At 33.7% G+C, this 15873-nt stretch overlaps 1 long non-coding RNA gene and 1 pseudogene across 1 annotated transcript; both read right to left on the bottom strand.

Annotated features, from left to right (window-relative positions):
- Nucleotides 1-585: 585 nt before the first annotated feature.
- Nucleotides 586-9595, bottom strand: LOC111998339 (uncharacterized; annotated as a pseudogene).
- A 3675-nt stretch (nucleotides 9596-13270) lies between these two features.
- On the bottom strand, nucleotides 13271-13660 carry LOC111999689 (uncharacterized). The gene is made up of 2 exons (XR_010627628.1): nucleotides 13556-13660; nucleotides 13271-13474 (listed from the first exon to the last, which is right to left on the bottom strand). It is a non-coding gene; the product is annotated as an uncharacterized LOC111999689 (long non-coding RNA).
- Between the last annotated feature and the right edge of the window lie 2213 nt (nucleotides 13661-15873).

Raw genomic sequence — 15873 nt, 5'->3', positions numbered from 1 at the left:
CGAATCACACCAACACTAAGAGTACCCCACTTGCCAGAGATTCAACCCACAAAATTACTTCTTGGGGTTCAAACACCCACCCCTTCAGCACAAGAATTCCACAGATCAATACCCACACCGATTAGCTCCCAGGATTCCAACCAACAACAAATCAATACCCGCATCGATCAAACTGACTCAGTTCTGTATCTAAGGAAACCCCCTGTGAAGAAGGAAAGACTCACCGAGAGGTGTTGGTAGACTAAGGATGTGTGCTGAGAGAGAGAGAGAGAGAGAGACGGAACTCTCTAGAAAGAATTGGAACCCTTCGGTCCAGAGAGCTATATTTTTTTAATCCTAGACTTCTTTGGATCATTAATTTTTTTCCCTTTATCTCAAGGTGTTACATAAAATAACATTTTTTAAGACTAAAATGAAAATTATACAATCTAAGTTTGGATCAATTCTGATTTTAGTCCCTCTAATAACTCTGCCAAAAAAAGTTTGTTCAACTATTTTTACCTATAGTCCCAAATATACTCAAGGCCAAAGATTGCCTTATAACTATTTTTGATTTTTTTTTTTTTAATGATGAAAATAAACTACTTTTACCTTAAATCAACTATGGATTGAAAATTTCAATTCCAGTCGTAGGGGAATTATTTCATTGCAAAATACATGCAAAATGGAGTTTTAACTCCAAATATCTAAACTGATAGAGACCCTTCCATGATAGTAACAGCTTTTCCTCGCAGTAGCACTCTTTGGTTTTGTTCATCGAGATGAATGTTTACTATCCACTTCTAGCTGAAGCCTGAACAGAATCAACAATGTCAATTAATATGATGAAGACAACAACTACAACGATGAGTTTGCATGCACTAAAGATAGGCAAGAATACTGCATATGCAACAAGATCACACTTCCCTAGCCTTTTGCTCCAGTACAATGCTAAGGCACAATTTACACTCCCACAAACATGATCCTGAAAAGATGTGAAACAGGTAAGAGGAAATTGCACTAGTTTCATTTCAATTCTAGACAATAACAAGAAGGGGAGGTTCTTTTTTCTCATTTTATTTCTGCATTCTAGTATTATCCAAGGTACAAAGTCATTATAAAAAAATTAGATACAAGAATTACTCAGCTATTCAACATATGAAGAAGCATCCTTCAACATGGTGAAATTTGTTTGAGTAAAGGGTATTTCTTAGGTCTGATAACATCTCTCATTTGTTTGTTTTTTACAATCAAATAATATTAATCAATTCATTATGCGGGCTCTAATAAGCGCATTAAACTGTGTCAACCTTAAAAGTCCCTCATGACTTGTTGAATCATGTATCCAGAGATGTTCAATGTTCATTCTAACATAATCAAAAACATGTTATTAATGCAATAAAGAGACCAAATAGAGATTGATAATATATCAAGTTCTTGAATAACATTACATTGTTTGAGACCAAATGCTAAACATATTTTACCTCATTGACTCGAAATTTTGGGCAAAAGAATCAATAGTAATAGTCAAATCCAGAATCTAGGGGAGCAGGCCTTGAAATAATTATACCCCTTCTGGGGCATTTACATATCAAATCAAACTGTGGCTGAAATTCTATGACAGTTTCTCCAGATGAGAGTATTACCTGCAAAACATGATAAGCTTTTCAATGAATGAAACAATCAAGTGCTAGTTCCAAAGTTATGGGATCGGTTATGAATCCTCAATAGACTAGTCAGGGTTTGATGAATTAGATATATTATTGAAATAAATAGAAATTTTCAATACAATTGAAACTTGCAACTGAAGGGTTGCTACCACAGGAGCAGAATAAGCTTACAAAATACAAATGCTTAAACATCAACTCCAAACATAAAAGGAGAAAAACCAACTAGACAACACATTACAGACCTTCAACCATTCACTTTAACTATCACTTAGACCATGGGGACACTAGAACACATAGAGAAATTCCCCATTTACTACATAAAGCTCTATTCAGAATGGAATTCATATACCCCCCTCTAGCCTCAATTCTTGCTTTCACTACTCTCTTAATGGATTGAATAATTCTTTATTCTGTCTCTAAACCCCACCATGAAGGATATCATTTTGTTGTCAAATGTGATAAACAGCAGTTGCCAAGGCTAATTTATATATATCTGCTCTTATAGTTTTCCCATTCCAATGCTTTTCCTACCACAAAATCTTAGGAGAAACATGATAGGCATTACTTTAAGGTGCTTAAAAATATTCTAAAACTAGACAAAAAGATGCCATTTTTTTCCATTAAGATTCACTTAGACACACAACATTTAATAGACATACTACAACCTATTATACATCTAACCCAACAATTATGGCTACAAATAAGAACGAGCCATGATCCAATAGGTCAACAAATCATACACAAGTTAGTTCATATCATTCATTTTAAGAATGTTTTATCGAAGATTTTTCAATATATATATAACTACTATAGTTATGAACTTTGAAAGTTAAGTATGAAAGAAAAATTAAATTAAAGAGAAAATGTTAGGACATGTTACAATGAGATCATCTTCAGTTGCTGTTCTCTTTATATCAATCACAGAGGCATCATTTAGGGCTTTGGAAATGGGTGAGAACTTAGCAAAGTTGAAATCAATCATTGGGATGGTAGGAAAATCCAATTCAATAAGAAAACTCTCCCGTGATGCATGATTTTGAATATTCGAACTATCAATTGTTTGTATATCTGCAACCTTTCTAGCAGTTAATGTTCTAGATTTTTCGACAAACTCAATGACATCACAATTCAACAAACTAGAAGCGAAGAGTGTATGTGCAGCAGCTAATGTGGCATGACCACATATCTTAACCTGCAAAAGGCCAGGTATCAATTACTCATTTGATCAATAATTCAATGCTAAAAGACTTGCAAGTAAATAAATAATGGCAAAATGTTCAATTTTGAAAAAAAAAAAAGAAATCTTAAGTACATTTAAAAGTAATTCATACTTGTATGAAATTTAAGTGATAAACAATCTTAACTCAAACTCATTGTTAGAAATGGCAAGACATAGCTCTTGTTAACATGTATAATATATTGTAGGCTTCAAGCCTAGTTAGGTTACTTGTATAGCACACATATTTACTTGTATTGCATACATATGCCTCTTATATAAAGGCACTTATGTACATTCTTTCATGATGAAATACAATACAATTACATTCAGTATTTCTAACATGATATTAGAGCCACTGCTCTAACCTTTCTTAACAGTCTTGTCTTTATTGGTGTTACTCCATTCTCAACATCGCTTCTGCCATCAAAACAGTAGCTGCAGTCTTTCGCTGTTGAACCTTCGTTGTCCTTGGGTTCTGGGACCTGTAGACACTACCGTTGAGGAGTCCCACACCGCAAAGACTACTGCTCCACTCATCACCGACTCAAAAATTGCTTTGATTAATTTTCTGCAGATACCACTGAGATTGTCATACGCTAATCTACTCAGTCGTTGAAGTCCTGCAGCCAACAGAGTCCGCACACGCCCATACGCGCCGCCAAAGTAATTTGCGTCCAAAGCCACGCTCTCACGTGCCACCTCCATCTCGGTTGCACACTCACGCACCGTCACGCGCTCACACGCAACCTCTGTAAGTCACACGCCTGCTGATGTCACTACTGATGTCATTCTGCCCTGTCAGCCCTAATTGCTAACATCATTTGCTTGCGTCATCACTGATGTCATCTTTGCTTGCGTCATCCAACAGATTGACTTCTCCTTTCAGCTTTGACTGTTGACTTCCACTCGGTTAACTGTTAACTTTTGGGGCAGTTTGACCATTGACTTTTTCAAGAGGTTGACTTTTTTGTAGTCTAGGTGCTCCTTGCTCAGTTTTTCGCGTAGATTTCATTTTTGCAGTCCATTTTTGCATATTTTGCTTCTAAATGAAGAATAAGGACATGTCTTCTTCTGGTTGAAATAATTGTTGCCAACAATCTAGCAAACGTTTTTGCCATTTTTGCAAACGTTTTGGCCACAATATTGAGACTTGCTATCATCACAATAAATCAGCTGTTTCAATTTCTACTGCTAATTTTCTAACATTGAGAGTGTCCAACCAATGGCTCCTGTCTCTGCACAGTCTAAGTTTTTTAGATCCACTTTCTCCATTTCTAAAGATGACCTTATAAATATCATTGCTAATATCATTCGTATTGTTGGTAATGCATCTTATTCTTCTTCTCTCTCAGCTTTATCTAGTATATCTCCTACCTCTTGGCTTATGAATTCTGCTTGTTGCAATCACATAACACCTCACTCGTCCTTATTTTCTGACCTTAAACCTGTATCGCACCCTCTTAATATTCGCACAGCTAAATGGTTCCACAATGTCTGGTCATAATATAGATTCAGTTTCAACCTCCAACCTCTCGGTTCCTGGAGTCTTTAATGTTCCTGACCTTTCTTATAATTTATTTTCTGTGGGACAATTAGCTGAGTTGGGTTATCACATTACCTTTGATTATTCTGGGTGCATTGTGCAGGATCCTAGGATGGGACAGGAGCTTGGGACCGGTCCTAGAGTTGGGCGTATGTTTCCCATGGACAACCTTTGTCTTCTACTTGTTGCTCCTGTTTCTGTTGCTGCAGCTGCTGCAGTTTCTTCCACTCCTTCCCTTGTACTTTGGCATGCTCGACTTGGTCATGCATCTTCCTCTCGGGTACAACAATTAGCTTCTAGAGGTTTGTTAGGTTCAGTGTCTACAGAAAATTTTGATTGTGTTTCATGTCAGTTAGGTAAACAACCAGCTTTGCCTTTCAATACTAGTGAATCAATATCCACTGATATCTTTAACCTTATTCATTCTGATGTTTGGGGGCCATCCTCTGTCTCTAGTATTGGTGGGTCTAGAAATTTTGTTGTCTTTATTGATGATTACTCTCGCTATAGCTGGATTTTTAATATGAAACATCGTTCTGAATTATTGGAAGTATATTCTAATTTTGCAAAAATGGTTAAAACTCAGTTTTCCAAACGCATCAAAATTTTTCGATCTAATAATGCTCTTGAATATACTCAATATGCTTTCTAAGCTATTTTGCATTCCTATGGCACCGTTCATCAACTAACTTGTCCAGGTACCTCTCAGCAAAATGGTAGAGTCGAACGAAAACTTCGTCATATTCTTGACACAATTCATGCTCTCCTTCTCTCTGCCAAAGTTCTTGCTCTTTTTTGGGGTGAAGCTGCTCTTCATGCTATTCATACTATTAATCACATTCCGAGTCTTGTTATCCGAAATCAAACTCCATATGAGCGCCTTTTTGGGTCACCTTTAGACTATCACCACCTTCGCTCCTTCGATTCTACTTCTTTCTTTCTTCTTCAGCCATATGAACATAACAAACTTGAGCCTCGGTCAAGGCTTTGTTGTTTTCTAGGCTATGGCGAAACTCAAAAGGGGTATAGGTGTTATGATCATGTCTCATCATCTTCATATCTCCCGCAATGTTGTCTTTTGGGAACATCACCTTTTTGTCGAGCTTTCTCATTTCAGTGCTTCCCTGTCTTCCTCCTCTGTCTTAGATATTTTTTCAGATGAGGCACATATTCTTTCTGTAGTTGCTCCTGATTCTGTTGCTGTAGACTTTTTTGTCCAACCACCAGATATCACTGATCCCTTTCTTAGTTCACTCTTTAATGAATAGGTGGAAGATGAGTAGGTTGAAGACGAGCTACCCAACCCCAATCCTGAGCTAGGGTATCCTGCTCCTGCTCTGCCTGAAGATCTTGCACAAGACATTCCACCTCGTCACTTAATTTGGGTAAGATCTATTCCTACACATTTACTTGACTATCATTGTTACACTGCCCTTGCTACACTACATGAGCCTCACACCTATCGTGAGGCTTCCACTAACCCTTTATGGCAAATTGTAATGGAAGAGGAACTTGATGCATTATATAAAAACCATACTTGGGATTTGGTGACACTTCCTCCTGAAAAATCTATGGTTGGTTGTAAGTGGATCTACAAGATTAAGACTTGCTCTGATGGGTCCATTGAGCGCTACAGAGCTCGCCTTGTTGCAAAAGGTTTTACACAAGAGTATGAGATTCATAATGAAGAGACCTTTGCTCCAGTTGCTCCTATCTCATCTGTTCATGCCCTCTTAGCTGTTGCTGCTACCAGTAAATGAGACATTTTTCAGATAGATGTCAAAAATGCATTCTTTAATGGGGATTTAAGTGAAGAAGTGTACATGCAACCTCCTCTTGGTCTCTCTGTTGACTCAAACAAGGTTTGTCATGTTCGACGTGCACTTTATGGCCTTAAACAAGCTCCATGAGCTTGGTTTGCCAAATTCAGCTCTACCATCTCTCGCTTGGGTTACATAGCCAATCATTATGATTCTGCTTTATTTCTTCATCACACTGACAAATGCATTATCTTACTTCTTCTATAAGTGGATGATATGATCATAACTGGTGATGACCTCAGTGGCATTCAAGAACTCAAGGCTTTTCTCAGTCAGCAATTTGAGATGAAAGATCTTTGACATCTTAGCTACTTCTTGGGTCTTGAAATCACTCATTCTACAGATGGAATTTATATTACTTAAGCCAAGTATGCCTTTGAACTCTTGTCTTGAGCTGGACTCACTGATAGCAAGACTGTTGACACTTCAGTTGAGCTTAATGCGCATCTGACTCCCCTCAGGGAGGAAACCATTGTTTAATTCCCCTCTTTACAGACGCTTGGTTGGTAACTTAGTTTATCTCATTATCACTCGTCCAGACATTTCCTATTCTGTTCACCAGGTGAGCCAATATCTGTCTACACCATAATTGACTCACTATGCTGTTGTTCTGCGCATTCTTCGATACCTAAAGGGCACTCTCTTCCATGGTCTTTTCTACTCTTCTCAGTCTCCTCTTATTCTCCGTGCATTTTCTGATGCTGATTGAGCAAGAGATCCTATTAATTGCAGGTCCACCATTGGTTATTACTTTCTTCTTGGTTCTTATCTGATTTCTTAGCGAAGTAAAAAACAAACTCATGTAGCCTGCTCTAGTGCTGAAGTAGAATATCGCGCCCTTGCTAATACCATATCTAAGCTCTTTTGGCTACGATGGCTTCTCAAAGACTTAAGTGTATTTACATCCTCTGCTACTCCTCTTTATTGTGACAACCAGAGTGCTATTCATATTGTTCACAATGATATCTTCCATGAACGGACTAAACACAGAGAGATCGATTGTCATTTTATCCGTTTTCATCTTGTCTATAGTGCTCTCAAGCTGATCTCAATCTCCTTTAAAGATCAACTTGTAGATATCTTCACCAAGTCACATCTTAAGGGACGCCTTCGTACTTTGGTTGACAACCTCAAGCTGGTCTCACATCCACCTTGAGTTTGAGGGGGCTATTAACATGTATAATATATTGTGGGCTTTAGGCCCAGTTAGGTTACTTGTATAGCATACATATTTACTTGTACTGCACACATATGCCTCATATAAAGATACCTATGTACATTTTTTCAGGATGAAATACAATACAATTACATTCAGTATTTCTAACAGCTCTAAATACAATGTTGGAATAAGAAAAAAATTAAGAAAGATTATAAAGAATTCAAGTGGTTCAGCGTGGAGGTTCAGGTTCATAGCAAAAAAAAAAAACCTCGAAACGTCTGCCATTTTACTATTTAGCTCTGTGTGTTACAATGAACCGAATAAGCATTGGACTATTTACAGGTTAACCTTGAACTAACCTTAAGGTTATAGTACCATGGTTAGGATTAAGATTCCTAATACAATGAACTTGACAAGAATAGTACAATCTGGGGCCTTGATATCACTAACATTAATAATCGTATCACAATATAAAGAAATTCAAAATTCATAGGATTCATAATTTAAAATTATATTACTTGGGACGCCAAATTTTTATCAAGAACAGCTAAGTATGCTTAAACTAATTCATTTTTCTTTCAGGTAAATTAGAATATATCTCCATTTGTGCCAAATAAATATATCTCCTTTTCTATATTGCTTTCTCAGTCATGTATGGAAATGAAAGTACATACCTTAGCAACAGGAGTGAACCATCTAAGACGGAACCGAGGATTGGGTTAGTTGGACTGAGTGAGGTGAGTCAAGTAACACGTGGTGGGGATGTTGAACTCGGTTGCCACTACTCGAAAGCTGAGTCAGTGAACGCATCCACCTGCCAATGCCAACTCAGACTTTCATTCACAAATATACAACACATACATATAAGATTATAAAACACACACACAGTACCACATAGTATACTTGACAGGTTTCATTGCTATGTTCCTGTGAGACTCAGAGAATTTCTGATGCACTGAAAATGAAGTTGTTTCTGTTAATATAAAATGGTCAACGGACATAAGAAGCAAATTGAGGAAAGAATTGGATTTAAAAAAAAAAAAAAAAAAAAGGAACTTGCCAACTTGGTGGTTTGTGTGTGTGTGTATATAGATATATAAACTATTCCACTTCATGTCCATATAACAAATCTCAGAAACCCCATTAACTAGATTGAATCTACGACCTGTGGCTGTGAGCTGGTTGGTTTATATTCCCAAATCGTATCACAAGTGCAACATACATGAGTAATGACGGAAAGGCACATATTCACTTCACTCCAATGCACAAGGGGTAAAGTGTAATACTGAAGAAATCAGGTATATCTCTAAGTACAAGGGAGTAGTGTGTTTTTTAAATTAAAAAAAAAAAAAAATGAAAAACATACTTATTCAATCGAATCTTATTGTTCTTTTATTCAATTTTTTAACATATAAGCAATATATATTCCTAGGCCAATAGAGATATGTTAATAAATTTCCTAATTTACCTTTTATTTTATTTAAAAACTTCGGTCCTATTCGGTCTATTCTGTCCACTCTGGTACTATTCGGTCCTATTTTGTCAACTTCGGTCCAATTGTTCAAATAATTTCATTTTCGTCCACTTCAATCCATTCAGACCACTTCGGTCTATTCTGTCCACTTTAGTCTAATTTGGTCTACTTTAGTCCATTCAACCCATTTTTGTGTGCTTACATAATGAAAACAGACTGTTCTGGATTAATAGCACTTATTTTAAATCTAAATTTATTTATAATATATATATATATATATATCTCATAAACTTGTAATATATGAAATTTTAAATATAGCATTTATTGTTGTTACGCTTTTGTTAAGCCATATTAACATAGTGTTTTGATCTACTTTTGTCCGGCTAAATTTAAGTGAAAGTCTTTTTAAACACAAAAGCTATGAATATACAAATGTAATGGTAGTTATTCATTTATTGTTACTTCGCTCTTTTTGAATTACATCAGCATAGAATTTTGGTTCATTAAGTCCATTTTAGTCTACTTAGCATATTATGTCCATTCACGTGATATTTAAACCATCTAATAATATTAATAATCTAGAAGAACATTCAAAAGACAGAGGGAGACAAAGAAATGGTGGATAAGGTTTATCATAAAAAAAATTATGATAAGGCGAAAGGCTTAATAACAAATGTCTTCCTAAAATTTTCTAACTCTTACCTTGAAAAGGGTGTAACTTTGCACTCCATTGTTAAAATGGGGAGACAAAATGAGTATAGACGAGTATAGATATAGATATAGATGTCTTCCTAAAATTTGCACTCCATTTTTATCTACCTTCATTTGTGAGCCAAATAAAAATGGGCCACTTTTAGTCTTTTTGTTGTCATGTTAAAAGTGCTAGCTAGCAGACAAGTTTTGGTATATTTATATTTTTATCCTTTACAACTTTAAATGAGAAGAGTGAAAATGTGTGGGTAGTTTTGTCATTTTTGCTCTACTTATCTTGTCTTATCTCTTTGCTTGAGGTGTTTGATACTGGATTGAGATCATGCACAATACCTATGGTACTACACCTGATGCAATTACTTTTAATGGTTGAGATTGATAGTTGCAAAAAACAACTTTTAATCTCAATCATTGATTAAAAAAAGTAAAGAAAAACTTTATGAGACGTAAAAAGTAAAAAGTGAAAATTTTTTGTGAGACAACTGAGGTGAATTGCACCCGGTACAATATCCTAGGTATTGTACCGAATCCTAATCCTTTGATACCCAACCACTTTACTGATACACAAAAACTGAAGCAACACAGTAAGGGAGAGAAATAGTGAGAGATAAGAACAAAGAGAAAAAAAAGGGGGTCAACCATGACCCATTAGTCAACTGCTTCCATCACAAGAGAGAGAAAGAGAAGAAACAAGAAAAAGAAGAAGGTTGGAGAGAAAGAAAGATGAAGATTTTGTCTTGGTTTAGCTCATTATTTTATTTTATTTTTTTTATTATGAAAGTATATTTATCTCATTTAGATGTAGCTTCGGCATATGGGTTCATATTGCATATGGATTATTACTTTCTTGCTTGTTGGGTTTTTTTTCTTTTTTTGGAGAAATTCTTGGTGGTTTGTTTTAACAAAGATGGAGATTTTGTTTTGGTTTAGCTTATTCATTTCATCTCCTTTTTTTTTTTGATGAAATTATATTTATTTCATTTAGATGTAGCTTCTCCAAATTGGTTAATCTTGCATGTGATTATTATTTTCTTTCTTGTTGGGTTTTTTTTTTTTTTGGTTGAGAAAGTCTTGCTGATTTTTCTAATTTGTTATATGTAGTCATGTTCCTTTTTCTAGTAAAGATATATGTAGTCATGATGAAATTACTGTGTTGTTGCTAAAAAAAGTGGACCCCTTTTTGGTATTTTTGTCATCAATTCTAGAGATTTCCCATTGCCTTTTTTTTTTTGGATATATGTGAGTTGAGAAACAAAACATTGGAGGTTTCTATTATTTTTCTGCTGACACATTTGTTCAAATTATTTTATTGGTTGTAACTTCATTTGTTAGCTAGAGAAAAAGTGGGGACTTTTAAGTTTTTTTTTTTTTTTTTTTTTTTTTTTTTTCGAACTCTGTGGTGTTGCCATCATGGTTGTCAAAATCGCAATCTAAATCGTAGGATCGCATGATTTTATGATCCTATCTCACCAAAACGTTTACAATCGAACTAGGATCGTAAAAATGGTAGGATCGTAGAATTGTATAGGATTCTATTAATCTTAACAAAACATTAGTTTTTGGTTTTTTATTTTAAGGATAAATTTTTGGTTTTAATGGAGTTTTAAGGGTTTTTATTTTTCTATGTTGTGATGGAATGACTTTTTAAAATTTATTTTATTTTATTTTATAAAATTATGTTAATCTAAGCAAATGTTTTGTAGTTTTTAGTTCACTTGTAATAAAAATGAAGGAATGCTTCATCATTTCTAAATGAAGAATTTATATTGGTTTTGCTACATTTTAAGCTATAATGTTGTTAAATTTGTTTGATCAGTATACTAATTTGTGTTATAATATTACTAAAAAGTTTTTCTTATATATAATTTTTTTAGTATGCTTGTATTTGTATATTGATTGATTGATTTTTTTGAGCACGCTCTGTAATTGTTACTGAGTGTTATAACTTGAATAGTTGAGTGTGAAGTTATATCTTGATCTCTTTTGCAACGCTAATATACAAATATACAATGTCTATATAAATGATAAAATGGTTGATGATGATTAGGACGATGGTCATAAGAACCCTATAATGAGAATAATTAAATGTTCACTTCACCTTACTATTAATCTTGTTTTTGGATTTCATATTTTAGTTAGCTAATTTCTATTTGATAACTTATTTTGGATTTTAAACTTGGAACTTAGAACTTAAAAAATATTTCCATATTGTTGATAAATATTTTGGTATTTGGTTTCTAATTAAACATTTAATGAACTTTTTAGATACATTGGGTCAAAACGTAAATATATTTGTTTCATTAGTATAGACGTAGCGATGTAAAACATGCAAATTACATCATATAATGCAAATCTTTGTTTTTTTTTTTTAATTTTTTTTTAATTTTTTATTTTTTTATGGATAAATTCACAATTTACGTGATTATTCAACATACAAAGTCATTATCAATATGTTTTTTACTACGTAAGATCCGATCCGATCCTATGAATATGAAAATATATAGGATCTTATGATCTACGATCCGATCCTATGATCCACGATCCCACCTACCTCTCATGATCCTACGTAAGATCCCAATTTTGACAACCTTGGCTGCCATCCATTTCAACTTTATAGTGCAGCCAGCTGTGTTGGCTTTTTAGCTAAATTACCATCTCCACTCTTAAGTACATGTTAGCTAGAGAAAAAGTGAGGGCTTTTTAGTCTTTTTCTCACATTATTGCTCTAATGGTAGGATAGACTACAAAATTTAGAAAACATTGCAACGCTTTCTTCCAACCTAGAGTTCATTATTCATCTCAAATTTGCAAGCTATGACATTCGTGGAGAAACACACAATAGATTTAATATTGTTTCCATCTTTGATTTGCCAAATGAAAGTGAATGAATATAAGCTGCTGTGACAAGTAAATTAATATGTGTATGTGTGTGAGAACTTCATTGGAGGTCAGAAAAAGCAAAATTTTGAGGATCATGGAAGACAGATAGAGACATAATTAGAGACATAATTGTTTACTCAATTATGTACCAATTTGTGTTCCCTTTTGTGGATCAAATGTGTAGATATGGATATCAAATTTGTAGATATGGATAAATTCATTCTTTTAGACCTCTTTTTGTACACAATATATACTCATCTTTATAAACTACACTTGTGATATTGAAGCATTTTTTTATAAAGTTCAATATGAGCTATGTTATTATTATAGTTAATTTATATATAAAAAAAAAGGTCATGTACTTAGATTCTGACATAAATATAGCATAAAAAATTATATTATCTACTTAATATAACAAATACCACATTTTTTTTATGTATGTGATCTTTCACAGGAAAATAGAAAAAATAGCATTTGGAAGAAAAGCGATGGGGACCGGGCTGAAGTATTGGTGTATGTTGAAGGTAACCATAGATTTTATTGTAGGTAACCATAGATTTGACAATATATCTGAATATTTTGAAACATTTAATAGTAGAATTTCTAAGCAATTCAATAATTCAATAATTATAAATAAGTTCTATTTCATTGTAATATTTTTACTAGCTAACACGTGCCCTTGCACGTGCTTCAAAACTAATTATAGAGAAAAATGAAGCTGTATTTGAAAACTTGCCTTGACAAACATTGTTATGCGGAACAGTTATTGAAAGTTTCTCTTAAAGGGAAAAAAATATCACCTTGCAGCTATAGAATTTAAAAACTCTAGCTCCTGGGGATTCTTCCACCCAGTAATAGTCATTTATTTCAATTGTAAAATACATGCAATATGGAGTTCTAACTTCAAATTTCTAAACTAAAAGAGACCCTTCTATGATAGTAACAGATTTTCCTCGCATTAGCACTCTCTGGTTTTGTTCGTCTAGATGAATGTTTAGTACTCCACTTCTAGGTGATGCCTGAACAGAGTAAACATTGTAAATTAATATGACAAAGACAAAAATACAATTATGAGTTTGCAATACACATGGTGAAAATACCTGATACGCAACAAGATCACACTTCCCAAGCTTTTTGCTCCAGTATGGTGCTAGTGCACAATGTGCACTCCCAGTAACAGGATCCTGAAAGGCAAGTTATATAACTTTTTTTTTCTTTTTTCCTTTCGAAAACAGAGTGAGCTTGAGCTTGACTTTCGAAAACAGAGTGAGCTTGAGCTCTGCCTCACGCACCTGGGTTTTGGCCTTCGGGCTTCTCGGCATCTGGTTTTGGGTTTCCTTCTTGGTTGGTCACGCACCTGGTAACATTCACTTCTCTACTTCTTTTCTTTTTCATTTTCGCAGTTCTGTTTTTTTTTTATTTTTTATTTAATTTCTCTGATTCTCTCGGCTTCATTAGGGAAGAAAGTAATAATTAATATTCTTTTTTTTTTAATGATTTTGATTACTTGATTTTGATTACTTGATTTTGATTTTGATCATTTCTCTGTTCTGTTTCTTTTTTTTTTTTTTTTTTTTCGGCTTTATCTCAGATTCTCAATTCATGTTCTTGGCTTCAGCTCAGGTTCTCCTTCCGTGACTTCACTGGTAAGTGGTAACTTCAATTATTAGTTTACAATAGCATTTTAGTTTAATTGTGATTTTGTGTATGTTGTGGATTTGATTTACAGAGCATTATTGTATGTGAAATATAGTTTAGAGTATTGTACTATTGATTGTGTGTGTTGTATTGATGAATTTATTTTTTTATGAAATGGTTGCTGCCAGTCTGAAATTGTTGAGTGAAATGGAGTCCGCCTCTTTGCCTAGTTGCATTTTTATTAGACTATTTATGATTTATAAGAAATGATTATGAGAATTGTTATTTCATTTATTGTTATTTGGTTTTGGAATTTGTATAGATATGGACAATGAAGTGATTGAGGATGATGATGACATCAATTTGGAATCATTTGGTGATGAAGATGATGCTCCTCCCGGATTTAGAGATAAAAATCATCCTATTCATGTTGAAGATGAAGAAGATGAGGATGAGGATGATGATTATGATGCTAGTGGTGGAGCATTTGGTTCACATGATGATATTGATTTCGATTATCTTCATAACAAATGAGGCTTGGGTTTTAAAACTTAGTTGTTGTTTGTTTGAAACTTTAAAACTTAGTTGTTTGTTTGAAACTTTAAAACTTAGTTGTTGGTTGTAATGAACTTATTTGTTATTTGCCATTTGGATGTAAATGTAATAACTAATGAACTTATTTATTTGGTTTTGTTGAAAGTTTATTAGAATTTCAGGATGATTATTTTGTAATGTTAATGTTATTACTTATTGATTTGAGTCATGTTGAGATTGCTTAGGTTTTTTTGCTTTAATAAGTCAAAAAGGAAACATATTTACATATTGATTTGGTTTTTTTGCTTAGCTTTACAGTTGATGTTTCTAAAGCAGGTTCAGAGTCTTTGGGTCCTCTATTGCTGAGTGCTATGTTGTGACCAGTCCATTGATTTTTTTTTTTAAATGAAACATATTTGTTATTATAAGTTTGTTAGTTTTAGACTTTTAGTATATTAAAAAATTATTAATTATTTATATAATTTAAATAAATAATAATTAAATTATTTATGACGTCACCGGTTGGACCATCGGTCGGACCCCGGTCCGACCATAAAACCGGTATTTAGCTGCTTTTCCGGTTCTTTCACCGTACCGGTTTTTAAAACCATGGAAACCTCCAAGTTTTGTTCTCACTCACATATATCCAAAAAAAAAAAAAAAGGCAAGGGAAATCTCTAGAGAATGACAAAATACCAAAAAGGGGTCCACCTTTTTAGCAACAACACAGTAATTTCATCATGATACATATATTTTACTAGAAAAAGGAACATACTACTATAACAAATTAGAACAAATAGCAAGACTTTCTAAAAAAAAAAACCCAAGAAAGAAAATAATAATCCACATGAAGATTAACCATTTGGAGAAGCTACATCTAAATGAAATAAATATAATTTCATCAAAAAAAAAAAAAGGAGATGAAATGAATAAGCTAAACCAAAACAAAATCTCCATTTTTGTTAAAACAAACCCCCAAGATTTCTCCAAAAAAAAAAAAAAAACCCACAAGCAAGAAAGTAATAATCCATATGCAATAGAACCCATGTGCGAAGCTATTTAAATGAGATAAATATACTTTCATTAAAAAAAAAAAAATAAAATAATGGCTAAACCAAAACAAAATCTTCATCTTTCTTTCTCTCCAACCTTCTTCTTTTTCTTGTTTCTTCTCTTTCTCTCTCTTGTGATGGAAGCATTGACTAATGGGTCATGGTTGACCCCTTTTTTTCTCTTTGTTCTTATC

This window comes from Quercus suber, unplaced genomic scaffold, assembly GCF_002906115.3.
Source record: "Quercus suber isolate HL8 unplaced genomic scaffold, Cork oak 2.0 scaffold_167, whole genome shotgun sequence".
Lineage (NCBI taxonomy): Eukaryota > Viridiplantae > Streptophyta > Magnoliopsida > Fagales > Fagaceae > Quercus > Quercus suber.
The sequence above is the reverse complement of the archived record's forward strand: the minus strand, read 5'-3'. Positions and strand labels throughout refer to the sequence as shown.